The 25660-nt window shown below is 39.6% G+C and overlaps 1 protein-coding gene and 1 long non-coding RNA gene across 15 annotated transcripts in view; one reads left to right on the top strand and one right to left on the bottom strand.

The window, feature by feature from the left end:
• Nucleotides 1–25660, top strand: part of ANK2 (ankyrin 2) — a 719880-nt gene that overhangs the window by 348104 nt on the left and 346116 nt on the right. The window lies entirely within an intron of this gene.
• On the bottom strand, nucleotides 1378–25660 carry LOC129480713 (uncharacterized). Of its 2 annotated transcripts, XR_008657109.2 has the most exons (4): nucleotides 25357–25660; nucleotides 21338–21496; nucleotides 7184–7295; nucleotides 1378–2407 (listed from the first exon to the last, which is right to left on the bottom strand). It is a non-coding gene; the product is annotated as an uncharacterized lncRNA (long non-coding RNA). The 2 variants fall into 2 exon arrangements; XR_008657110.2 differs by lacking the exons at nucleotides 21338–21496; nucleotides 25357–25660 and adding an exon at nucleotides 8496–8861.

Below are 25660 nucleotides of genomic sequence, written 5' to 3'. Positions count from 1 at the left end.
GGGGTCAGTCTGAGCCAAGAGTGTTCTGTGATTATTTTTGCTGATTGTTCAGAACCTGATCTCTGCCTGTTTACCTGCAGCCCTTCTACTGAGTTCAGTGTCTGTCTTCTTCCTGGGGCCACCATTATTGGAGCGGAACCATACGCTTCTGCCCTGGAGACTGCAGCATTATATCAGGTTGCCAAGAGCTAAGGAAAAGCTCATGTCCCCAGGTGTCTTACAGCCGTTTCCTTTTATCCCTATTGAATGTTATGGCACACTTCCATGTTCACAAATTTAAATATTCCTGCCGGCCTATTGTTTGCAGAAAATTAAACATAACTCCTCATTGGGAGGTATATAAATAAATATAAATAAATAGAAAATAAATAGAAATCTATCTATTTGTTGAAATTTTCTCAAAAACAAAGCTCACATAGAGGAAGGAGACTAGTGGCTTCATTTAGAAATGGTGATTTTGGATGAAATGATTGATTTTTTTGTTTACAGTACACTATCAGGTTATGTAACATGGTGACATAATTTTGTTTACATTAAAAATAGCAAAATAAGATGGTGTAAAATGTGGATTCCCCTGACTTCACCATTTATTTATTTCAAATATTCTTCTACTCTGGTAAAGCTATTAAAATAGGTGACTGATGACAATCCATCAAACAAACATTTATTTAACACACACTGTGGATTTTGCCTTGGTGGCAATGGTAAACAATTTGCACATTTGCTTGTATCTAGTAGGGGATGTGAGCAATTAAGCAACTGCAATAGAGTGCAGCAAGTGCCATGATGGGGGAATATAAAATACTATGAGAGCATAGAGTAGGCAAGCACCTGACCCAGTGGGACAGAGGCTTCTCAGAGGTAATGACCTTTGGGATGAGACCTGGGGGAGGTGTAGAAGGTAGCCAAACAAATGTGGTTCTGAACAGAGGGGAAAACAGGTGAGACTGTCCAGAGGTCAGTCAGAACACAGCAAGTTAGAAAAATGCAGAGAACATTTGTTATCTCTCGTTCATGCAACAAACACACATATTAAGCACCTATTTTGTGCCAGGCAGTGTGCTAGGCACTACGCAAAGGTGACTGTTTCATGATGTTTACTATGTAGTCAGGAAGCTGACACACTAAATAATTGCAGGATGGTATATAAGCACTACAATAGAGACATGTTCTAAGGACACAGTGGAACAAAGGAGTAAAAGCCAATTATGTTTGGAGGTCTGAAGGAAGGCTGGAGATTTATTTTGCAACAACTCAAGTAAAAGAGGTCCTTTTTTTGTTTAGGGGCTTAATTTATAAATTGACCTTGTCCTACTAAGATAACATGTTTGCTTTGAAGCAGGTTTTGGGATAAGAAACCTAAAATAAATGAGAAGAATAATTTTATTTGAGACAACAAAAAATGTGTATTGTTTCCACAATGAGGAAAAATGATTCATTAACTCCCAGGTTGCAGGAAAGATACCCCAAAGACCATCTACTTCCATTATATATTGCTGTATGTGAACCCAATATACACAGTCTCCTCAGGTAGGGGATTGAAGTACTCAGTCAACTCAATCATTGTGTATTAATATAAGCTAATATCTTGGAATAATATGTTGCTACATGTTCTGTTAGTGCAACTCAGCTTCTAAAGACCTGATCATATCTGGTGTCAACACAACGGAGTGGATTTAGAAGATTAAAATAAAAAGCTGGATTTAGAGTAACTGAAAAAACTCCAGGCACTTTTAACATATACATAAGTGTGGATTATATATTACTTGCTATTAATTCTTAGAAAAATAATATTTTAAGAAAGCAAAATTATTCTAAAGGAAAGACTCATGATAGGAGGATTTCTTTTTTTTTTTTTGGAAACGAGGCACTCTGTCATCCAGGCTGGAGTCAGTGGCATGATTACAACTCACTACATCCTCTAACTCCTGGGCTCAAGCAATTCTCCTGCCTCAGCCTCCTGAGTAGCTGGAACTATAGGCACACACCACTTCACCCAGCTAATTTTTATTTATTTATTTATTTTTTGTAGAGATGGGGTCTTGCTGTGTTGCCCATGCTGGTCTAAAGTCATCCTCCCAATTCACCCTCCCAAAGTGCTGGGATTACAGGCATGAGCCACTGTGCAGCCAGATTTGGGTATTTTTAAAAGATAGCTATAAATGAATGTGGCAGGAGTTCTTCTTTAGAGAATGAACCTTGAGGCCTTAAGAAACTACAGTAATTAGTGGGTCTGAGGCCCACCAAGATCCAATGAGTTGAAGTGAACTGCTCAGAGTTTTATACCCACAGAGAGAGCCCGACCTATTCATCTCTTCTCGTTCTTGCCAGTGATTGCTCTCTGTCCATCCATGCCTCAGAATGACTGACTTATCTCGACGGCCAAAAACACCACTCTCAAAATGCCCTACTAGATGAAAGAGGTACAGTTATGGAGATGTCTATTGACCTTTTCTTAAATTCTGTGAGAGAAACAATAAAACATGAATACCTGGTCATTTGATTAACATCCATACAATTTCACATGGTTCTCATTGTTCTGTTTGACACTGGAATGTATAATCTGCTTTACTTTTTAATTTACTTGCTAATAAGATATAGTTTTCCACATGAAAAGTTAATAATTATATTTATTATCTAAAACAAAAATGCAAATGAAAAATCTTGTGTACTATGTGAATTATAAATACCATGAAAGGGCAACAAAATAAGAGTGTATAGAAAGGTAATATTGAAAATGAAGTGTGTGTTTCATCTGTAGAACTAACATGAAATCAGAAAAGAGTCAATTGTTTATATAACAGTAAAAAAAATCAAATAATATATTAGGGAAGGCTCAACCATTTAGAGAATGGAACATCTTATATGTGGCTCACTTGATATCTTCTTAAACAAGGTGGTCATCTCTAGCCTGGATGAACTGCTTAACAAGGAGAATGTTTGACACAAGAACCTACGTAATTTTCCATAGCTCAATTCCTTACTGATGAGATTTCAAACAACAGGACTGGTTTGGGGCTACCTGATTAGGAGTCTAGAATATGTCTGTCAGATTTGTCCTTGATGCTCAAATTAGGTAAGATCTCAAAAGATAGAAATAAAACTAAAGTAGTTTTAAAAACAGAGAATAAAAATCCTATACAGAAAAGTGTGATGCCTTTTGTAATGTAAATTCAGGATTGGACTCAGTGCAAGAAATGAAGGAAAAGAACAGGAAGAAATCTGTTACAAGCTGAATATGGGTCAGTAATTCACTGCCATTGTTTAAAAAAAATCTGCATCATGATGACTGTGGCTTATATTATTTCTATGTTTGTGAATGGCCAAGGTACTTTAAGAACTAAAAGGTGAAACTAAAGAATGTTAAAAAATAATCCAAATAATAGGAAAGAAAGGAAAAGAAGGCTGTAGATGAGTACAAGTTTAAAACATTTCAAAAGATGAGCTGAAAACTGCCTTGTATAGACACTTTTAAGAATAGGAAAAGATTTTTAAGTGAGGGGGATGTTGATCATTTCCACTTTATATTGAGATGGAAGAAAAATGGGCTTGGTGAAAGGAAAAAGACATTTTGGTGGGTTATCAGAGTGATAGATATTATGAGAGACAAAGAGAATAGTAAAATGACCATCCTGGAAAGCTTCACTAAGATAATGAATGGTCATTTTTCTTTGAGATTTAAGGTATTTGCTTGCTTGAAAAATACTTAACAGCTGACTTGAATTGTCTGCCAGCTTTGTGACTCTAATTTGAAGTTTGCCAAAAATTCTTTAAAATACATTACAAATTTTAATTTAAAATAAATGGAGGGAAGAGCTATACAACATTAGTATCTGTGAGACTCCTATTAAGATGCATTAGAAAAAAATTACTTTTATAATAATTTATTAATTGGCTCAAAATTTCTCTTTATTGCATTTTTCTGGAGATATTTATCTTTCCCTGAACCATTCATTCATCTTGCCTTGGATCTATTTATTTAAGGACAGAGAGGATGCCTTGGGGACTGTTGCAGGATAATGGGCAGATGGGCTGACTTCTTGCTTATTAGTAAGCTGGGATGATTTGACTCTAAACTTCCTAAGGGATAGAGGCACTTAAAATGAGGTTTACTCAATCATGGAAGTATAATTAAAGTAAAGATATTATTTCATCTCCCTCCCTCCCACCCCATTTCTTTGTTTTTTGGTATTCTTGTTTGACTTGATGACTTAGTGTTATCACTGATGAAACCTAAAGTAGACCAGTGGTTTGTTCTTTTGTACTTTTGTTATCAGGATGGGACAGATGTAACTGCAGGGTTCAGCAGGAGGTAGCTAGGGGAAGCTTCTCATTAAACAAGAATTGAGAAATCCCATCTGAACACCTCTTCTCCTATTATTTAGTAAATGGAGAACACATGATGAATAAAACAGAGAAATTCTTAATAGCAAATGCAAGGGTATGCAAAACCTGCAGGAAACTCTATGTGTGCTTTTCTTCTTTCTTTCCATCTTTTTCTTTTTGAAAACAAGACATTTGTATTCATTCAAGTTAATCATAGTGTGTTTTGAGGTAATCATAATTAGATGTAATTACTGTGTGGTCAAGTTATAGCTTAACTCCTCGATGAGCCCAATCGAGTACTTTGGACATAAAGAACTTCTCAAACCCAAACATCCCAAAAATCCTTGACAGGAATGCTAATACTATCACAAATGAATCAAAGCATTATTGTGACGCTAATTAACAGTTCTACTTACTGTACCACTCTAAGGCTGCACACACTGTTTGAAAAATATATGCAACTTAAATCATAAGCTTGTTTGTTTTTTGAGGGAGAAAGAGATATAGAATGTTTTGGATTCGTGTCTTCTTTTGTTGATGTAATTTTTGAATTGGTTTCTAATATAGAAAAGCTGTTGTTAGATGGCCTTGTCCCAGACCTGGGGCACAAACTGTGTGGAGAGCCAAGTAAGGGCATGGGTTAAAAATACAGAATGTGAGGCAGTGGATACTGTCCTGCCTCTGAGTCCTTTTCCACTGCCGGGTGTTCTTCATTCCCACCTTCACCCTTTTACTGTTATTACAGGGGGATTCCATGTGGAGAGTGTAAACCCTTAAATTTCCGAGTCTGGTACTGTTGGTGTTGGGACTCTGGAAACAGAGTCTCAGGAATGATTATATGGTCCTCACATCTTTCACTTAGCAATGAGTAAGGCTGTAACATGACTTTGGGGTATTGCCAAAAAGCAGCTACTTCTGTTAGTCAAAGTCACTGATACCAGTGAAAGATTTAAAAATCACTTTAGAGAGAAGGAAAGTACTCTTTTACAATTAAATGCGTTGTATTTTTTAATATATTATTCAAAGAGACAGTCACCCTGTAGTGTTTTCCCCCTGATGGGATAGTGCTCCTAGGCTGAGTTAGAATAATCACTCAAGTGCTTGTAGATAGATCTTTTCTGAAAATATCTGCTATCAAGCTTTTAGACAAAACATTCTGTTACCCAGGAAAGCATAGTTTTTCTAGAGAAATCCGATTTTGGAGTGAGCTTTAGGAGCTCCCAGCTGACATTCACTATATCATAAAATAGCTTCCGGTATCAGGAAAAGCATGTGCGTCCATGTGGAATCACAAGCACTACTCCATTTGTCCACATTGGGCCATTTAAGTTGGAATACACTTAAGAAAAATTAAATGGTCTCTCTCCTGTATTTGCAAAACTACATATTAACTGGCCTTAGGAACTTGATAAATAGGGATCCAAGGAATACCATGTTGCCACCAGTGTAGCATAGGATAACATCTCTATTTTGTATTACATGAGGACAGAATGGCTGAGTATGTACCAGGATTACAACCTCAGAAGTCTTAACTATAGTGTAACCTTCTTATTTTAGAAATTAAGACACTGAAATTCAGGAAAAGTAACTTCCCCATGGTTATAATCCAATTAGTGGTTGATCCAGGAATGGGATTCTTATGTTCTGTTTCTCCAATAAAGCAGACAAAAAAGCTCAAGGTCTGTAATGGCATGATAGGGGAAAAGTGCTCTCTAGGGAATTAAATCTAGGAAACACAGAGAAATACTCAAAACAAAACAAAAGAAGTGTGTGTATGTGTGTGTGTGTGTGTGTGTGCGTGTGTATAAAGTATCTAAACTGCAAATTGGTCAGATGGAATTTGTCACTTTTATTACTGCCGTTATCCAATTTTATAAAGAATCCCATCCATGTATGCAACTCTTTATGATAAAAAATAAATGGATAGTTTCCATTTAACTAATCTAACTGCCCATTTGTTACTAGCAGTCGACCCCCATATTGACAACCTCCAGCAATCACCTGCCTTGATTCTCTCCTTCTACATTGCCTCACTCCTACACCATAGATGCCTGGCTGTCTGAATTATAGGTAGAGCTGTCTTAACTATCTTGAACAATGTGTCTTGGCTTGCTGGCTGGGCCTCCACTGCCAGCCAGGTCTCCAGACCCAGTGGGAAGATCTGCTCTTTTCATTTTTCTGTATGTTGCCACGCCCAGTAAGCTAACAAAATAGAATGAGTAATTTGCTGGGAATTACCTAAAAAGTTCGAGAGGAAGAAGCTCTGACTCCCAGGAATACCTGGGTTAAATATTGGAATAGGAATACCTTGAAGATGGTTTGAGATAGGATTCTTGATAGGAACACCTAAAGGATGATGATTATATCAAGAGGGGAAATCAAGAAAAGTTTTTACTGGATCACGAGTGTTCCTTAGATTGGCAAAAAAGAGGAATCTGCTGTTTGTTTGTATTTTTATTTAGCTTATAACCTGATGTAGTTTTTCAATTAAACTAGTAATAACTGAGTAATCCTGATTTATCTCCAATCTATTCAATTGATCAAGAAATACACAGTGTCTGCTTTGTGACCAGCATTACTGGAAAGAAAATATTCATGAGAAAAGACTGCAGACTATATAAAGTAACCTCCTGGGGGTGATTTTAACTTTCCTAGGTTTAAGCGAAAGTGGGAACACATTTTTCAGTGAGAAGAGAGTATCTTTTTATGCATGTCCTTGAGGGCAAGAATCATGTCTAAATTATCTTTTCATCTGTAGAAAGGAGAAGAGAAGCTGGCACTTAGCAGGTGCATAATAATGTTTGCTGAATAAATATTGACAATCTTTCTGGGAAAATGTAGAGAGTGAGTAAATTACCTGATTATTTTCCACTTAATGACATCCTTCTCTTTTCTGCACTTCCTGGCTTAGGCTACCATGATGGGGAAATGTAGTTTGGTCACACTACTGGAGTATGAAATTCATTTTCCTATGGAAGAAATGTTTAAAGAACAGTTTAGACATTATTAAATAGACATAATTATTTTCCATTAGGTGTAATTGAAATAATAATGATTAAATATAATTAAAAACTGTTTTGCAGAGAACAAATGTTTCTGCGGGCTATCTAGGAACTCAAGTCATATATAATGTAATTTCTAGGAACAAACTTTGTGTTCCAACCTTGAGAGCCTCATCGTTTTTCTAACTTGGCTTGACATCAACCTTCCATTTTTTTTTCCTTTTTTCTTAAAAAGTAGGCTTTTCTACTATTCTAGATGTTATGAGTCTGTGGAAGAAATAACAGATACCAAGAGTGGCTTTCACTCAAAATAAAATCATATGTATCAAAAGGTACCTTTTTTTTTTTTTGGTGTGTGCTGCAGGTGGGTTGGGAAGGGAGTGTTCTGGATTTATCCAGTTGGAAAGAAAATACAGATGCATATTAAGCAGTTAATGAGAACTAGCTTGTGTGATTAATATAGACAAGAAGTGGCATAGTGTTCAAAAGAGAAAGAAAGTTTAATGTAGTTTGCCATTTTTAGAAAAAGCTTCATGGTCAGTTTGGGATTTGAGGTAGGTAGGTTTTAGGGAGATGAAAGAAAACAAAATAGGTATTTTTTAATCTGGAAATTTTTCACCAGCCCAGGAAAATAGGATTTGACGTTCCTCTTAGAAGCTCTGGTAACTCGTCCTTAATAAAAATGTGATCATACTGTATTTTGATTTATCTATCTCCTTTTATAGATATTCGAGTAAAATGCTTGAAGGCAGGAATGTGTAGATGAATTTGGGCAATAGTTGGAGATGTTTCACCTTTATTCTGAAAATGCTGAAGACTAAAAATATTTTTTTATGAAGAATAAAAATACAACTGTCTGGAAATAAGATTGGAGGAGAAAACATGAAGGCAGGGAGATAGCAAATCCTGTTGATTAAAATAATTCAGATAGCAGAGAAAAAAGGGTAGAGCAATAGAGAATGGAAGGAATACCTAAGATGTGTTTCCAAAGAAAAAACAAAATGTTTTATTTACTGGATATAAGAAATCGGAAAGAGGAAAGGGAAAAGCTACTAGAGGTTCAAACATAGATTTTAAAAATTTCTGTCCAGATTAATGGGTAAAACGCCATAGCATTTGTACAACTGCCAAAACTGTTTTTCAGGTCTAAATAATTTGTATAATTACTGTCAGCATTTCTTTGTTCCTTCATTATTTTCCAACTCTATTTGCTGACCTTGAGAAAATTACGTTCCATAGTCTCATATGTCTTCCAATGTCTGTGTTTTCTAGTGGAAAAAGAAAAGGGAATTGAAAATGAAGACAGCTACATTACATTTTGTCTGATATTGAATCACTGGCCATTTAATCTGCTCCTTAAAACTCTCTTTGAGTCATTTTTTTCCATTTTGAGATGTAGCTTCATAGATTCAAGGACTTTTAGTAGTAAAAAAAAAAAAAAAAAGTAGAAAATTATCTGGGAGTTTAGATGCTACATCCAGGACTTGAAACAAACAAAAAGAAAATTATCTAGGAGAAAAATTAGAAAGTAATCACACATTTGAAGAGATATAGAAACTGAGGACCAAGTAAGTTATATGATTTGTTGTGAGTCCTGTTGTCAGTTAAAGACAGCATGGGGCTTAAAATCTGAGTGTGCTGACCTTCAGCCATTGCTTCTGATTGTATACCATAGTGATTTGGGTAAGACTACAGATAATCTTCCAAATGTTTATAATTAAACTAACTGTTACATCTTACTACACAGATATGTATGCCTGCAGGAAATTTGAAGGAAATCTCATCTAGTTTCCACTTAAATTTAGACTGTGACACAAAGGGCAAATTCACACTTTGCGTCACAACTGCAAAATAACCTATATTTTTTGAAACTTTCTGTTGAAATAATGTTCTGTAGATTTCTTTCATTTCTGTACATCTTGCAAGCAGAGGCACGGACTGTCTTTGTTCTAGATTATTTTTTTCCAAGATGTTGGTATAGCAAGCAGCACAGAGAAGCAAAAGTCTCGCATGCTTACTAGCCAGTGTAATAAAGATAAAGGTTCCCTCTGGAGCAAAGTACACACATACTTATTGCCCACTATAAAAGATTCAGGCTTCCTAAACTCAGGGTTTCTCTCTGGTACACAGCCTGCTGAGTGTGCTGGCATCCATCTAGCCTGTACACATTGATTGGGAGTAGGGAAACTGACACAAATATGCTGATGCTAATGTTGCTTGCAGTGGTGTATAATAATACAGCTCTTTGTTTCTGACCTGAGAGTCTCTTATCTTCTGCCACAATCTATAAGATTGTAGCAAACTAACTTGTTAACTTGCAAGTAGGATAAGATCTCAGCTGCTTCACAGTTCAACACTTTCTAGGCTGACAGTTTTATGGGCCCAGGAAATACTCTTATAATTGGTTAGGCATAAATAAAATTGGAAATGTTGTAAATCAATGGATATAACTAAATTTTTACTTAGATTTCTACAGTTTTAATTTGAACAGCTTAAGGTCTAAGTGTGGCATTAATATTCTGGGTCTCAAGTGATTAGATTTGTGAAATACTATTATACTTAGTTGCTCTCATCAATTTCAATCTGTGTAGCATTAAATGTATTATTATTGTTATACTCTAAATGTTTTGGCAAATTAACAGGCTGGCAAAAGTTATTTTTTTGACACTTATGCAAGATAAACTGGCAAGCAGATACTATGTAGTAATTTGTATAGTCAATGTGACCAAAATAGAAGGATTGACCATACTTTGGTTCCTAAGTTTTTTTGTGTAGGACTTGATGAAATTTCTTGAGAAGGACTGTTTTTCCTACTTGAATTTGGATACTCTCCAGGTCAGATTATCACCACATTATCAAGGCCCAAGTCACAATTTGTTCTTGGTAGTTAAGCAAATTAAATAATTAAAGTAGATATTTTCTGTTCTAGTGTTACTCTAAGCCAGAAACATGAATAAGACCTAAATAGAAGAGAATAAGGGAATTTGTCAGATATATAGGTTTTGTTAAGGCCCAGCACAAATAATATCCAATATTTATGTAAATCAGAACTAAAGACTAAATTCTAGACTGCAGTAGCAGGTTGCTAACAAGTTAATAAACTTTCTTCCAACTCTATTATGTGTTTAATCATTTTCCTAGTATAGAGTTTGAAGCTAACAAACAAATATGCTTGCACTACATGTATCCCTTTTTAGACATTAGTTCAAATTAGTTCTAAGTTATGATATACTTTTGTTTCATTTTTAAGCTTGTTTTTTAATTATCTTTTTTTTGTATAGAATTTAAGGCTGTTAGGAGGTCATACAGATGTTAACGTAGAAGAGGAGGGGCCAAGGAGAGTGAAAAGAGAGAGGCTAAAGAAAGTTCAAAAAAAGCTGCACTGTAGTTTAATATGAAAGAATTCTGGTGAATTGATTAGACAGTAGCTCACATTCAGAAAGCAGGATACGTGAAACTCATCTTCGAAGATCAACAAAGACTTTTTTTTGAGAAGAAATAGTAGAGTTTGACCCAGTAATATGTAATCATTTCAGAAATTCATTGATAACTTTTTTTTTTAAATGAATAAAGGGAATGCAGAACACTGCAGTTCTGGCTAGCAGAGTCTGTTCCTTTGGGAAAAGACCCCCTTAGTACAGTATGCAAAGTCAGCCTGTCTGCTCTCTCTCTCTGGCCTACTTTACTTGCTGGCCACCTGTGGCCTAGTACATTTTCCAAGATGGCTCCCCTTCCATATGCTCTTCAGCAATGTGACCTTTCCAGCTATCCCTCAACAAGAGGTGGAGTCAATTTCTTCACCCCTTGAATCTGGAAGGGCCCTGTGACTGCTTTGACCAATAAAATATGGCAGAGCCCTTAACTGGATAGGCGCTTGCCATTTCCTGGCCTCTAGGAAGCCAACTGTAATAAAAGAATGCAACTATGTTCAAACGACCATACAGTGAAAACCCAAGCCATGTGGAGAGGCCTTGAAGAATGCAATGCCACATGGGAAGAGAGAGAGAGCAACAAGCACCAAGAAATCAGGTATGTGAGTAAGTGTGCCACGGTAGTAGATCCTCCAGCCTGAGCTGCCCCAGCTGGCACCGCATGTATCAGAATGAATCAGCCATGTGAGCCCTTCCTTAATCCTTGACTCACAAATTTGTGAGAAACATAAAATTATTATTATTATTATTATTATTATTATTATTTTATTATACTTTAGGGTTTTAGGGTACATGTGCACAATGTGCAGGTTTGTTACATATGTATCCATGTGCCATGTTGATTTCCTGCACCCATTAACTCGTCATTTAGCAATAGGTGTATCTCCTAATGCTGTCCCTCCCCCCTCCCCCCACCCCACAACAGTCCCCGGAGCGTGATGTTCCCCTTCCTGTGTCCATGAGTTCTCATTGTTCAATTCCCACCTATGAGTGAGAACATGCGGTGTTTGGTTTTTTGTCCTTGCGATAGTTTACTGAGAATGATGTTTTCCAGTTTCATCCATGTCCCTACAAAGGACACGAACTCATCATTTTTTATGGCTGCATAGTATTCCATGGTGTATATGTGCCACATTTTCTTAATCCAGTCTATCGTTGTTGGACATTTGGGTTGGTTCCAACTCTTTGCTATTGTGAATAGTGCCGCAATAAACATACGTGTGCATGTGTCTTTATAGCAGCATGATTTATAGTCCTTTGGGTATATACCCAGTAATGGGATGGCTGGGTCAAATGATATTTCTAGTTCTAGATCCCTGAGGAATCGCCACACTGACTTCCACAATGGTTGAACTAGTTTACAGTCCCACCAACAGTGTAAAAGTGTTCCTATTTCTCCACATCCTCTCCAGCACCTGTTGTTTCCTGATTTTTTAATGATGGCCATTCTAACTGGTGTGAGATGGTATCTCACTGTGGTTTTGATTTGCATTTCTCTGATGGCCAGTGATGAGGAGCATTTCTTCATGTGTTTTTTGGCTGCATAAATGTCTTCTTTTGAGAAGTGTCTGTTCATGTCCTCTGCCCACGTTTTGATGGGGTTGTTTGTCTTTTTCTTGTAAATTTGTTTGAGTTCATTGTAGATTCTGGATATTAGCCCTTTGTCAGATGAGTAGGTTGCAAAAATTTTCTCCCATTGTGTAGGTTGCCTGTTCACTCTGATGATAGTTTCTTTTGCTGTGCAGAAGCTCTTTAGTTTAATGAGATCCCATTTGTCGATTTTGGCTTTTGTTGCCATTGCTTTTGGTGTTTTAGACATGAAGTCCTTGCCCACGCCTATGTCCTGAATGGTATTGCCTAGGTTTTCTTGTAGGATTTTAATGGTTTTAGGTCTAACATATAAGTCTTTAATCCATCTTGAATTAATTTTTGTATAAGGTGTAAGGAAGGGATCCAGTTGCAGCTTTCTACATATGGCTAGCCAGTTTTCCCAGCACCATTTATTAAATAGGGAATCCTTTCCCCATTTCTTGTTTTTGTCAGGTTTGTCAAAGATCAGATAGTTGTAGCTATGCGGCATCATTTCTGAGGGCTCTGTTCTGTTCCATTGATCTATGTCTCTGTTGTGGTACCAGTACCATGCTGTTTTGGTTACTGTAGCCTTGTAGTATAGTTTAAAGTCAGGTAGCGTGATGCCTCCAGCTTTGTTCTTTTGGCTTAGGATTGACTTGGCGATGCGGGCTCTTTTTTGGTTCCATATGAACTTTAAAGTAGTTTTTTCCAATTCTGTGAAGAAAGTCATTGGTAGCTTGATGGGGATGGCATTGAATCTATAAATTACCTTGGGCAGTATGGCCATTTTCACGATATTGATTCTTCCAACCCATGAGCATGGAATGTTCTTCCATTTGTTTGTATCCTCTTTTATTTCATTGAGCAGTGGTTTGTAGTTCTCCTTGAAGAGGTCCTTCACATCCCTTGTAAGTTGGATTCCTAGGTATTTTATTCTCTTCGAAGCAATTGTGAATGGGAGTTCACTCATGATTTGGCTCTCTGTTTGTTTGTTATTGGTGTACAAGAATGCTTGTGATTTTTGTACATTAATTTTGTATCCTGAGACTTTGCTGAAGTTGCTAATCAGCTTAAGGAGATTTTGGGCTGAGACAATGGGGTTTTCTAGATATACAATCATGTCATCTTCAAACAGGGACAATTTGACTTCCTCTTTTCCTAATTGAATACCCTTTATTTCCTTCTCCTGCCTGATTGCTCTGGCCAGAACTTCCAGCACTATGTTGAATAGGAGCGGTGAGAGAGGGCATCCCTGTCTTGTGCCAGTTTTCAGAGGGAATGCTTCCAATTTTTGCCCATTCAGTATGATATTGGCTGTGGGTTTGTCATAGATAGCTCTTATTATTTTGAGATACGTCCCATCAATACCTAATTTATTGAGAGTTTTTAGCATGAAGGGTTGTTGAATTTTGTCAAAGGCCTTTTCTGCATCTATTGAGATAATCATGTGGTTTTTGTCTTTGGTTCTGTTTATATGCTGGATTACATTTATTGATTTGCGTATGTTGAACCAGCCTTGCATCCCAGGGATGAAGCCCACTTGCTCATGGTGGATAAGCTTTTTGATGTGCTGCTGGATTCGGTTTGCCAGTATTTTATTGAGGATTTTTGCATCAATGTTCATCAAGGATATTGGTCTGAAATTCTCTTTTTTGGTTATGTCTCTGCCAGGTTTTGGTATCAGGACGATGCTGGCTTCGTAAAATGTGTTAGGGAGGATTCCCTCTTTTTCTATCGATTGGAATAGTTTCAGAAGGAATGGTACCAGTTCCTCCTTGTACCTCTGGTAGAATTCAGCTGTGAATCCATCAGGTCCTGGACTCTTTTTGGTTGGTAAGCTATTGATTATTGCCACAATTTCAGAACCTGTTATTGGTCTATTCAGAGATTCAACTTCTTCCTGGTTTAGTCTTGGGAGGGTGTATTTGTCGAGGAATTTATCCATTTCTTCTAGATTTTCTAGTTTATTTGCATAGAGGTGTTTGTAGTATTTTCTGATGGTAGATTGTATTTCTGTGGGATCGGTGGTGATATCCCCTTTTTTGTTTTTTATTGCATCTATTTGATTCTTCTCTCTTTTCTTCTTTATTAGTCTTGCTAGCGGTCCATCAATTTTGTTGATCTTTTCAAAAAACCAGCTCCTGTATTCATTAATTTTTTGAAGGGTTTTTTGTGTCCCTATTTCCTTCAGTTCTGCTCTGATTTTAGTTATTTCTAGCCTTCTGCTAGCTTTTGAATGTGTTTGCTCTTGCTTTTCTAGTTCTTTTAATTGTGATGTTAGGGTGTCAATTTTGGATCTTTCCTGCTTTCTCTTGTGGGCATTTAGTGCTATAAATTTCCCTCTACACACTGCTTTGAACGTGTCCCAGAGATTCTGGTATGTTGTGTCTTTGTTCTCGTTGGTTTCAAAGAACATCTTTATTTCTGCCTTCATTTCATTATGTACCCAATAGTCATTCAGGAGCAGGTTGTTCAGTTTCCATGTAGTTGAGCGGTTTTGACTGAGTTTCTTAATCCTGAGTTCTAGTTTGATTGCACTGTGGTCTGAGAGACAGTTTGTTATAATCTCTGTTCTTTTACATTTGCTGAGAAGAGCTTTACTTCCAACTATGTGGTCAATTTTGGAATAGGTGTGGTGTGGTGCTGAAAAAAATGTATATTCTGTTGATTTGGGGTGGAGAGTTCTGTAGATGTCTATTAGGTCCACTTTATGTAGAGCTGAGTTCAATTCCTGGATATCCTTGTTAACTTTCTGTCTCGTTGATCTGTCTAATGCTGACAGTGGGGTGTTAAAATCTCCCATTATTATTGTGTGGGAGTTTAAGTCCCTTTGTAGGTCACTGAGGACTTGCTTTATGAATCTGGGTGCTCCTGTGTGGGGTGCATATATATTTAGGATAGTTAGCTCTTCTTGTTGAATTGATCCCTTTACCATTATGTAATGGCCTTCTTTGTCTCTTTTGATCTTTGTTGGTTTAAAGTCTATTTTATCAGAGACTAGGATTGCAACCCCTGCCTTTTTTTGTTTTCCAGTTGCTTGATAGATCTTCCTCCATCCCTTTATTTTGAGTCTATGTGTGTCTCTGCACGTGAGATGGGTTTCCTGAATACAGCACACTGATGGGTCCTGACTCCTTATCCAGTTTGCCAGTCTGTGTCTTTTGATTGGAGCATTTAGCCCATTTACATTTAACGTGAATATTGTTATGTGTGAATCTGATCCTGTCATTATGATGTTAGTTGGTTATTTTGCTCGTTAGTTGCTATAGTTTCTTCCTAGCCTCGATGGTCTTTACAATTTGGCATGTTTTTGCAGGGGCTGGTACCGGTTGTTCCTTTCCATGTTTAGTGCTTCCTTCAGGAGCTCTTTTAGGGCAGGCCTGGTGGTGACAAAATCACTCAGCGTTTGCTTGTCTGTAAATAATTTTATTTCTCCTTCACTTATGAAGCTTAGTTTGGCGGGATAGGAAATTCTGGGTTGAAAATTCTTTTCTTTAAGAATGTTGAATATCGGCCCCCACTCTCTTCTGGCTTGTAGAGTTTCTGCTGAGAGATCAGCTGTTAGTCTGATGGGCTTCCCTTTGTGGGTAACCCGACCTTTCTCTCTGGCTGCCCTTAACATTTTTTCCTTCATTTCCACTTTGGTGAATCTGACAATTATGTGTCTTGGAGTTGCCCTTCTCGAGGAGTATCTTTGTGGCGTTCTCTGTATTTCCTGAATCTGAATGCTGGCCTGCCTTGCTAGATTGGGGAAGTTCTCCTGGATAATATCTTGCAGAGTGTTTTCCAACTTGGTTCCATTCTCCCCATCATTTTCAGGTACACCAATCAGACGTAGGTTTGGTCTTTTCACATAGTCCCAAATTTCTTGGAGGCTTTGTTCATTTCTTTTTATTCTTTTTTCTCTAAACTTCCCTTCTCTCTTCATTTCATTCATTTCATCTTCTATCAGCGATACCCTTTCTTCCAGTTGATCGCATCTGCTACTGAGGTTTCTGCATTCTTCGCGTAGTTCTCGAAACTTGGCTTTTAGCTCCATCATCTCCTTTAAGCCCTTCTCTCCATTGGTTATTCTAGTTATCCATTCTTCTAATTTTTTTTCAAAGTTTTTAACTTCTTTGCTATTGTTTTGAATTTCGTCTCGTAGCTCAGAGTAGTTTGATCGTCTGAAGCCTTCTTCTCTCAACTCATCAAAGTCATCCTCCATCCAGCTTTGTTCCGTTGCTGGTGAGGAACTGCGTTCCTTTGGAGGAGGAGAGGTGTTCTGTTTTTTAGAGTTTCCAGTTTTTTTGGTCTGTTTTTTCCCCATCTTTGTGGTTTTGTCTACTTTTTGTCTTCGATGATGGTGATGTACAGATGGGTTTTTGGTGTGGATGTCCTTTCTGTTTGTTAATTTTCCTTCTACCAGACAAGACCCTCAGCTGCAGGTCTGTTGGAGTTTACTAGAGGTCCACTCCAGACCCTGTTTGGCTGGGTGTCAGCACCGGTGGCTGCAGAACAGCGGATTTTCGTGAGACCACAAATTCAGCTGTCTGATAGTTCCTCTGAAAGTTTTGTCTCAGAGGAGTACCCGGTTGAATGAGGTGTCAGTCTGTCCCTACTCGGGGGGTGCCTCCCAGTTAGGCTGCTCAGGGGTGAGGGACCCACTTTAGGAGGCAGTCTGTCCGTTCTCAGATCTCCAGCTGCGTGCTGGGAGAACCACTACTCTCTTCAAAGCTGTCAGACAGGGACCTTTAAGGCTGTGGAGGTTCTCGCTGAGTTTTTGGTTGTCTGTGCCCTGCCCCCAGAGGTGGAGCCTACAGAGGCAGGCAGGCCTCCTTGAGCTGTGGTGGGCTCCACCCAGTTCGAGCTTCCTGGCTGCTTTGTTTACCTAAGCAAGCCTGGGCAATGGCGGGCGCCCCTCCCCCAGCCTCGTTGCCGCCTTGCAGCGTGATCTCAGACTGCTGTGCTAGCAATCAGCAAGACTCTGTGGGCATAGGACCCTCCGAGCCAGGTGCGGGACACAATCTCCTAGTGTGCCGTTTTCCAGGCCCGTTGGAAAAGCGCAGTATTAGGACGGGACTGACCCGATATTCCAGGTGCCGTCTGTTACCCCTTTCTTTGACTAGGAAAGGGAACTCCCTGACCCCTTGCGCTTCCCGAGTGAGGCAATGCCTCGCCCTGCTTCGGCTCGCGCACAGTGCGCTTCACCGACTGTCCTGCACCCACTGTTAGGCACTCCCTAGTGAGATGAAACCGGTACCTCAAGCAGAAATGCAGAAATCACCCGTCTTCTGTGTCGCTGGGGCTGGGAGCTGGAGACCGGAGCTGTTCCTATTCGGCCATCTTGGCTCCACCCCGAAACATAAAATTATTTTAAGACAGTATGTTTATGAGGTATTTTGTGAGGTAACAGGTAATTAGAATGCCACCATTCCTGACTGGATGGTAGTTAGAACTTAGAGAACACTAATAGGTAATAAACTCTGTTGATTTTTTTTTCCTAAATGGAAGGAATTGTAGTGGTCAGTCATTAATTATTAATTCACAAGATTGATAAGATAGCAAACTGACTTCCTTTGCCATCTATTTTTTTAAACTATAGCTATTTATTTAAAGGCTCCTTGAAGCTTTAATGTTCATATTATCATTGGTTTCCACCATTCTTGAGATTCTTTGGCAAAGGATAACATTGTGAAAAACAGGCTCATCTCCAAGTTAATCCTTTTTTGCCTTCTTCTCCTTCAATTCCATTATAGAAACCCCTGATCTTAACTTGGGGTATTTTGCAGCATTTTGCAAAACAGCAATAACAACAAAAAATCGTTTTCTCTTATTCAGCTCTCTACTTGTAATGCCTGAAACATCTGAAACATTTCTGCCTCGTAGATGATTTACATATTTTTTTTTCTCACTCTCAGAGCACTGAGCAATTGCTGGGCCTATGTGTTTGCTGAGGAGTGGGGGCTCCTGAATTCATTTTAGCCGAAAGACACACCCCACTAGAATATATTAACACTGGATTAGGAATAAGAAAACTGAGAATTTAGTTCAAAGTGCCTAACTGTATATGCAACCTTGAGTAGGTAACATAGCCTAGGGGGTTCCAATTTTCTTACTTACTGAGAGGTAGGAGCTGGATACAATGGTTTCTAAGTTACCTTCTATCATTGGGATTCTTTGTGTTCTTGTAAATTCCATCACCACCATGGGTACGTATCTTTTAAAATATGATTTACATTTATAATGGACTTAAATATGGAGGCCCTAGGTTATTTGTTGACTTTTTATCAATGGGCCCAGACTTTTTCTTCATTGTTAAAAGAAAAAAATTTGCCATAACTTATTTTTAAGGTGGTTTAAGATAGAAAATGTTGACAGTAATAAAATTAAGTTGCCCCTGAAAAAATATGTCTTTCAAGGACACAACCTGCCCCAATGTGCTATTTATTTGCATTTACAGGAAAACCTAATTATAACAGCTATTTTCAAGAACTAATATCACTAGAGACTGTGAATGTATAGTAGAGCAAGCAGATGATAATTCGTCCTAAAAAACTGACCTAGCCGGGAGCATGTACATGGTGAGCTCACCCACATTTTGTTATTCTTCAGTGAAATTCTACATTTCATCTAAAATATTGTTGCTGATATTTATGCAAAATAAGACATAATTAATCACTAGACTAAATTTAATATTTGTCTCAGGTGAAGTGAGGTGTTAAAATTGTATGTCATGATTTCCAAAGGTTCTCTTTTTAGATTGGACAGGGTAAATTTTGCAACCAAATTACCTCTTTGGTAAACCTTATGTTGGACTGGTATAAAGGGAAACAAGCAGGTCCCTAACCAATTGCTGCTGCTGCTGCTACTGCTGCTTTGAAATCCATCTCAGTGAAACCTTGATTGAGCTGGTTGCAATTCAGGAAGGAGACATTCCATATTTACATCAGACACAAAGGTCTTTCCTCCCTTAATCATTCACTGAGGGGAGTAGTTGTTTAGTGGACTCATTTCTCTCTGGTCTTTTACACCTTAAGCAAGAATTTATGGCTCCTTAATTTCAAATCATAGCAGGTAAGATATAATGCCACCTTTTAAAGCTCATCCGTGTGAAGATGACCAAGGTATAAAGGCTACTTAGTGAGGTGGCATGAGTCCTGGGTCCTGTCTTCCCTATGCTAACTAATTGTGGTACCTTGAGAGCAGTCCCTAATGTTTTTGGGTCTTGTTCCCTCCTTTGTCAAATGAAATGGATTTCACAAATTATTCTTTGAGAGCCCTTCCCCATGTGAGACTTTCGTGATGATGAGGTCTTTTTCTGTTTAGGCAAGATGCCTTCCCACTGTCCTCTTCTTCTTTCTCACTTCCTCCTAGTGAGAGGTGACAGCATACTGGCAGTCCTCACAGCCCTCGCTTGCTCTCGGCGCCTCCTTTGCCTGGGCTCCCGCTTTGGCGGCACTTGAGCCCTTCAGCCCACCGCTGCACTGTGGGAAGCCCTTTTCTGGGCTGGCCAAGGCGGGAGCCGGCTCCCTCAGCTGGCAGAGAGGTGTGGAGGGAGAGGCGCGAGCGGGAACCGGGGCTGCGCGCGCGGCTTGCGGGCCAGCTGGAGTTCCGGGTGGGCCTGGGCTTGGCGGGCCCCACACTCGGAGCAGCCGGCCAGCACTGCCGGCCCCGGGCAATGAGGGACTTAGCATCCGGGCCAGCGGCTGCGGAGGGTGTACTGGGTGCCCCAGCAGTGCCAGCCCACCGGCGCTGCGCTCGATTTCTCGTGGGGCCTTAGCTGCCTTCTCGCGGGACAGGCCTCGGGACTGCAGCCCGCCATGCCTGAGCCTTCCTCCGCCTCCGTGGGCTCCTGTGCAGCCCAAGCCTCCCCGACGAGCGCCGCCCCCTGCTCCACGGCGCCCAGTCCCATCGACCACCCAAGGGCTGAGGAGTGCGGGCAGACGGCACGAGACTGGCAGGCAGCTCCACCTGCAGCCCCTGTGCAGGATCCACTGGGTGAAGCCAGCTGGGCTCCTGAGTCTGGTGGAGATGTGGAGAACCTTTATGTCTAGCTCAGGGATTGTAAATACACCAATCAGCACCCTGTGTCTAGCTCAGGGTCTGTGAATGCACCAATCGACACTCTGTATCTAGCTGCTCTGGTGGGGCCTTGGAGAACCTTTCTGTCCATACTCTGCATCTAACTGATCTGATGGGGACGTGGAGAACCTTTATGTCTAGCTCAGGGATGGTAAACGCACCAGTCAGTGCCCTGTCAAAACAGACCACTCGGCTCTACCAATCAGCAGGATGTGGGTGGTGCCAGATAAGAGAACAAAAGCAGGCTGCCGGAGCCAGCAGTGGCAACCCGCTCGGGTCCCCTTCCACACTGTGGAAGCTTTGTTCTTTCCCTCTTTGCAATAAATCTTGTTACTGCTCACTCTTTGGGCCCACACTGCTTTTATGAGCTGTAACACTCACCCTGAAGGTCTGCAGCTTCACTCCTGAGCCAGCGAGACCACGAACCCACCAGAAGGAAGAAACTCCGAACACATCCGAACATCAGAAGGAACGAACAACTCCAGATGCGCCACCTTAATAGCTGTAACCCTCACCACGAGGGTCCGCGGCTTCATTCTTGAAGTCAGTGAGACCAAGAACCCACTAATTCCAGACACACTAGGACTTGTGAGTATAACATTTTTGGTGGTGACAGACTAACGCATCTGTCCACCCCTCATCATCATCTCTCTACAGGACTGCTGTTATATATAGACTCTTAGATACCTCTCATCACATCCATTCGCTGCTTAGTTCCCATTCAATAACTCTTTATAAGGAATGCTCTTTACAAAAACTTCAAATTTTACCATTTCACTTTTCTCTTTAAACCATTAAATGGCTTTGATGGCTTTTAGGTCTAAATCCTGAATGCTTAACATGGCTTATTGAGCACTTTACTCCCTGCATCTCTGGCATCTTCCCATGCCCCCCTCTGGTTTAATTTAATTGTGCTGCAATAAGCACATATGATATATTTACCAAGGAACAACTGGTAATATCAGGCTGAGGATGTTGCTGGGTGTGGCTTCTCAAATCTCTCCAGCTCTTCATGGGAGATGGGCTCAGTTTGGTGGTCATGGAATTCTTCTTGCCTAGGCATAAAACTGGTTCTTCTATCTCCAAACATATTCCCTGAAACTTCAGAGGAAGTATGTTACATGGTTGCAAAATCTGCCTCTTTTTAGCCATATCACCAGTATATAACATCCTAGTTTTAGGGAAATATTTTCCATAAGCTAACAGGGCCATCTTGCTACATGGTTCACAAGGTATATAATAATGATTAGCTATGACACATGGGTACTGTATTAGTTTAGGCTGCTGTAGCAGAATACTATAGACTGGGTGGCTTAAACAACAAACGTTTATTTCTCATAGGTTTGAGGACTGGGAAGTCCAAGGTCAAAGTGCAGGCAGAGTCAGTGTCTGGTGAGGGCCCAGGCCCACTTTCTGGTTTGCAGATGACTGTCTTCTCATTGTATTTTCACGTAGCTGAGAGACAAATAATTTTCCTTCTGTTTCTCCTTAAGGGCACTAATCTCATTCATGAGCAGTCCACGCTTATGACCTAATTACCTACTCTGATAGTTAATTTTATGTGTCAACTTGACTGGGTTAAGGAATACCCAGATAGCTGGTAAAACATGATTTCTGAGTGTGTCTGTGAGAAAGTTTCTTGGAAGAGATTAGCGTTTGAATCAGTCAACTGAGTAAAGAAGATTCACCCTCACCGATGTAGGCTAGCACCATCTACTCCATTGAAGGCGCAGATAGAACAAAAAGGGAGATGAAGGATGAATTCTCTGCCTTCTTCAGTTGGGACATCCATCTCTTCCTGCCCTCAGACATCAGAGTTTCCAGTTCTAGGCCTTCAGACTCCAGGGCTTACACCAGCCCCTCCACCCTCACCCTGGTTCTTGGAGTCTCAGGCCTTTGGCCTCAGCCTGAATTACACCACAAGCTTTCTTGGTTCTCCAGCTTGGCAGATGTTTTATTGTGGGACTTCTCAGCCTCTGCAGTGGTATGAGCCAATTTCCATAATAAATCCCCTCATCTATTTATCGCTATATATCCTGTTTGTTCTATTTCTCTAGAGAACTCTGACTAATACACCTCCCAAAGGCTTTGTCTTCCAACACCATCACATTGGGGGTTTGAATTTCAACATGAAAATTTTGCAGGGACACAAACGTTTTGTCAGTAACAGATAGCTGCGTGGGACACTGATAGTCTATAGACAGACATGCTTGCTGATACTTTTAGGCCTAGGATGGAGTCACTACTGCAGGCCTGGCTGGAAGCTACCATTCAACTATGTGGGCCTCATCTCAGTTCTGCCAATGTCATGGTCTGTTCCACCAGAGGGCATTCTCCAGTGCTGTTGTTTTTGCTCGAATTATTCTTTAACTCCCACTTACACCTTCCTTTTCATTTAGATAATTTCTATTTACAGCTCAGATCTTCTCAGTTTACAACTCACTTTCTCTCAGAGACTTTTCTTGTTCTTTCAGACTAGGTTTGGTGCCCGTGTTTTATGCTTCTGTAATACCTTATCTCCTACAGAGGGTGTTACTGTATTTCTGGTTCTATGACCAACGCTAGCTTTAGATTGTAAGCCCTGTAAGGAAAAAGATTATCTAGTTTATGCCAAAGCCCCAGCAACTAGCATGGGTCCAGCATGTAGTAGTCAGTGACCATCCCCAAAAAATCTGCTGGATGAATAAAGGAATAAATAAATTTAGAGGAGAAAGACATAGGTGAGAGGAACGAAAGGATCTCAAGGAGGGAGAAGAAGTACTTCTTGCTGATGCTGATGGTGTAACTACTAAGAACTGGGAGAAATAAATAAAAAAGGCCTCTTGCCTGGCCCATGGTCCTCACTTTAGCTTCCAAGGAGGTAGAACTACTAAATAGAGTCCTTCCAGGTCTTCTATGGAAAAGAAGAAGTATAGACTAACACTAGGACAGACACTTGGCAATTCAGGGAGGGCACTGGAGGAGAGCAGTCCGCAGGCCCAGAAGTAGATCTGACCCCAACTCTGTGTACATTCCAACAAATACCAGGGGCCTTAAAAAAAAAAAAAAGAGACAGGGTCTCACTATGTTTCTCAGGCTGGTCTTGAATTCCTGGGCTTAAGTGGTCTTCCTGCTTTGCCCTCCCCAAAGCACTGGGATTATAGGCATGAGCCACTGTGCCTGGTTGACCAGGGGCTTTTTTATTGTGAATTTTGGGAAGCTGGATTTTCTCTTTGTTATCTTTATATTCCATATATTTTCCCCACTGATAACAAAAGTATAAAAAAGAAAGAAAAAAGAAAAATTCTTAGGGAACGTCAAAAAAGTCATGTGTTTGTTTGTAAGACAGGCAAGCATTCTTTGTTTACATTCTCAGTGAGTCAAGAAGGGAGACCACCATGGTCAGAGCAATGACTTTTGGCAACAGAAAAGGACACAAAGGATTTATTGAGGAAGAGAGGCAGGAGGAAAAGGAAAGTGGACAGAAGCTGCTTTGGGATTGTGATTCTATAGATCTGGCAGGCATTCCTTTTTGCTACCCACCCCTAATAAACAATATTTTTCTCATCTCTTCTGATCTCCCTGTAATTCCTTTTGGTATCCTTTCTTACCAGACTAGTGCCTTTAATACAGGACATAGGATCAATTTTCAATAGCTAAGAATGTTGGTGCAGTGGGAGTATCGTTCACATAATAGACATCCTAAAGTGGAAATATAACTATGTATTCCCTTAAAAACATGGGTAGATATGGTTAGTTACCATAGGCTAGCTGTTTTCATAAACAACACCATAATCTCAGTGATTAAACTCACATGAGAAGAAGTTACTTGTGTCCTATGAGGTTTAATAAAAAAGGGAATAAGAAGGACTATGCTCCACACAGTAATTCAGGGATTCAGGCTTTCCCCAGTCTTTGCTCTTCCACCTTCTAGGTTTTGTCTGCCTGTGTATTCAGCTAGCACATGAATAGAGATTACTCACGGGAGGGTTTATTAACTAGGCTTGAACGTGGTATACACTTCCACCTACATTGTACAGGTTAGAACTAAATCTCAAGGCTGCAACCAACTATAAGGGAGGATGGAAAATATGACTGTACTAGTTTCCTAGGGTTGCCATAGCAAAGCACTACAAACTGGGTGGCTTAAAATAACAGAACTGTATTCTCTTGCAGTTATGAAGACTAGAAGTGCAAAATCACGGAGTCTTCAGGGCTATGTTCCTTCTGAAGGCTCTGGAGAAGGATCCCCCCCTGCCTCTTCCCAGCTTCTAGTGGTTGCTGGCAATCATTTGCATCCCTTGCCTTGTAGCTACATCACTCCCAATTTCTGCCTCTGTCTTTGCATGGCCATCTTTTCTCTGTGTGTCTCTACATCTAGTTTTTTCTCCTCTTATAAGGACACCTGTTCATTGGGTTAGCCCACCCTAGTCCATTATGACCTCATCTTAACAGGATTACATCTGCAAAGACCCTATTTCCAAGTAAGGTCACATTTACAGGTGCCAGATATTAGGGCTTGAACATATCTTTTAGGGGGACACAGTTCAACCCACAACAGTAGTCTAGCTATGTGTCCAAAAGGAAAAAAAAATGCTTTGGTGTCCCCTATTGGATCTTTGCCAAGTTAAGATTTTCTACCATAAGTAATAGTGAGTGGGAAAGCCTTTTGAGGGCTTTAGAGAACTGAGATTTTTAAACATAGTTTCTGTGAAAAAATGCGTTTGTAACAACAGATAACTCTTGACTCACAAATGGAGATAATCTACCTGTAAGACATAAAGGCTTATACTTCAGAGAACTTTACCTCACTCAAATAATGTTATGAATTTAAATAGTATGTTAGAGCTCTTAATACTATTAACTCTCATGGTTTAATAAAATAGAATAGGCATATGAAAATTAGAATAATCACCTCTAAAACTCCTTGCCTATAAAATATGCTTAACATAAAACCAATAAAGACGTCTTCATATTTCTACCTGGGTCATTGTCATCTGACAGCGGTTTCTGTTCCTGGCATTTTCAGTCTTAGTCTTTGTCCATCTTATACTTTATTAAGTGGCTGCTTTTCATTGAAGCCAGCTATGATTTAATAAAAGAACAACAGCCTTCAAATCTGATGAACTTAAGCTCTATATCTTATTAACTTTCTTACTTTGGACAAGTCACCAAACCCACTTTTTATTTCAGTTTTATCACCTGTACTGTAGTTGACACTAACCTTATTGTGTGGTTATGAGAATCCTGTAAAGTCACTTAGTATTTATTGAGTATCTGTCATAT

Source organism: Symphalangus syndactylus, chromosome 4 (assembly GCF_028878055.3).
Source record: "Symphalangus syndactylus isolate Jambi chromosome 4, NHGRI_mSymSyn1-v2.1_pri, whole genome shotgun sequence".
Taxonomy (NCBI): Eukaryota; Metazoa; Chordata; class Mammalia; order Primates; family Hylobatidae; genus Symphalangus; species Symphalangus syndactylus.
Note: the sequence above shows the minus strand (reverse complement) of the source record. Positions and strands in the feature narration are given on the sequence as shown.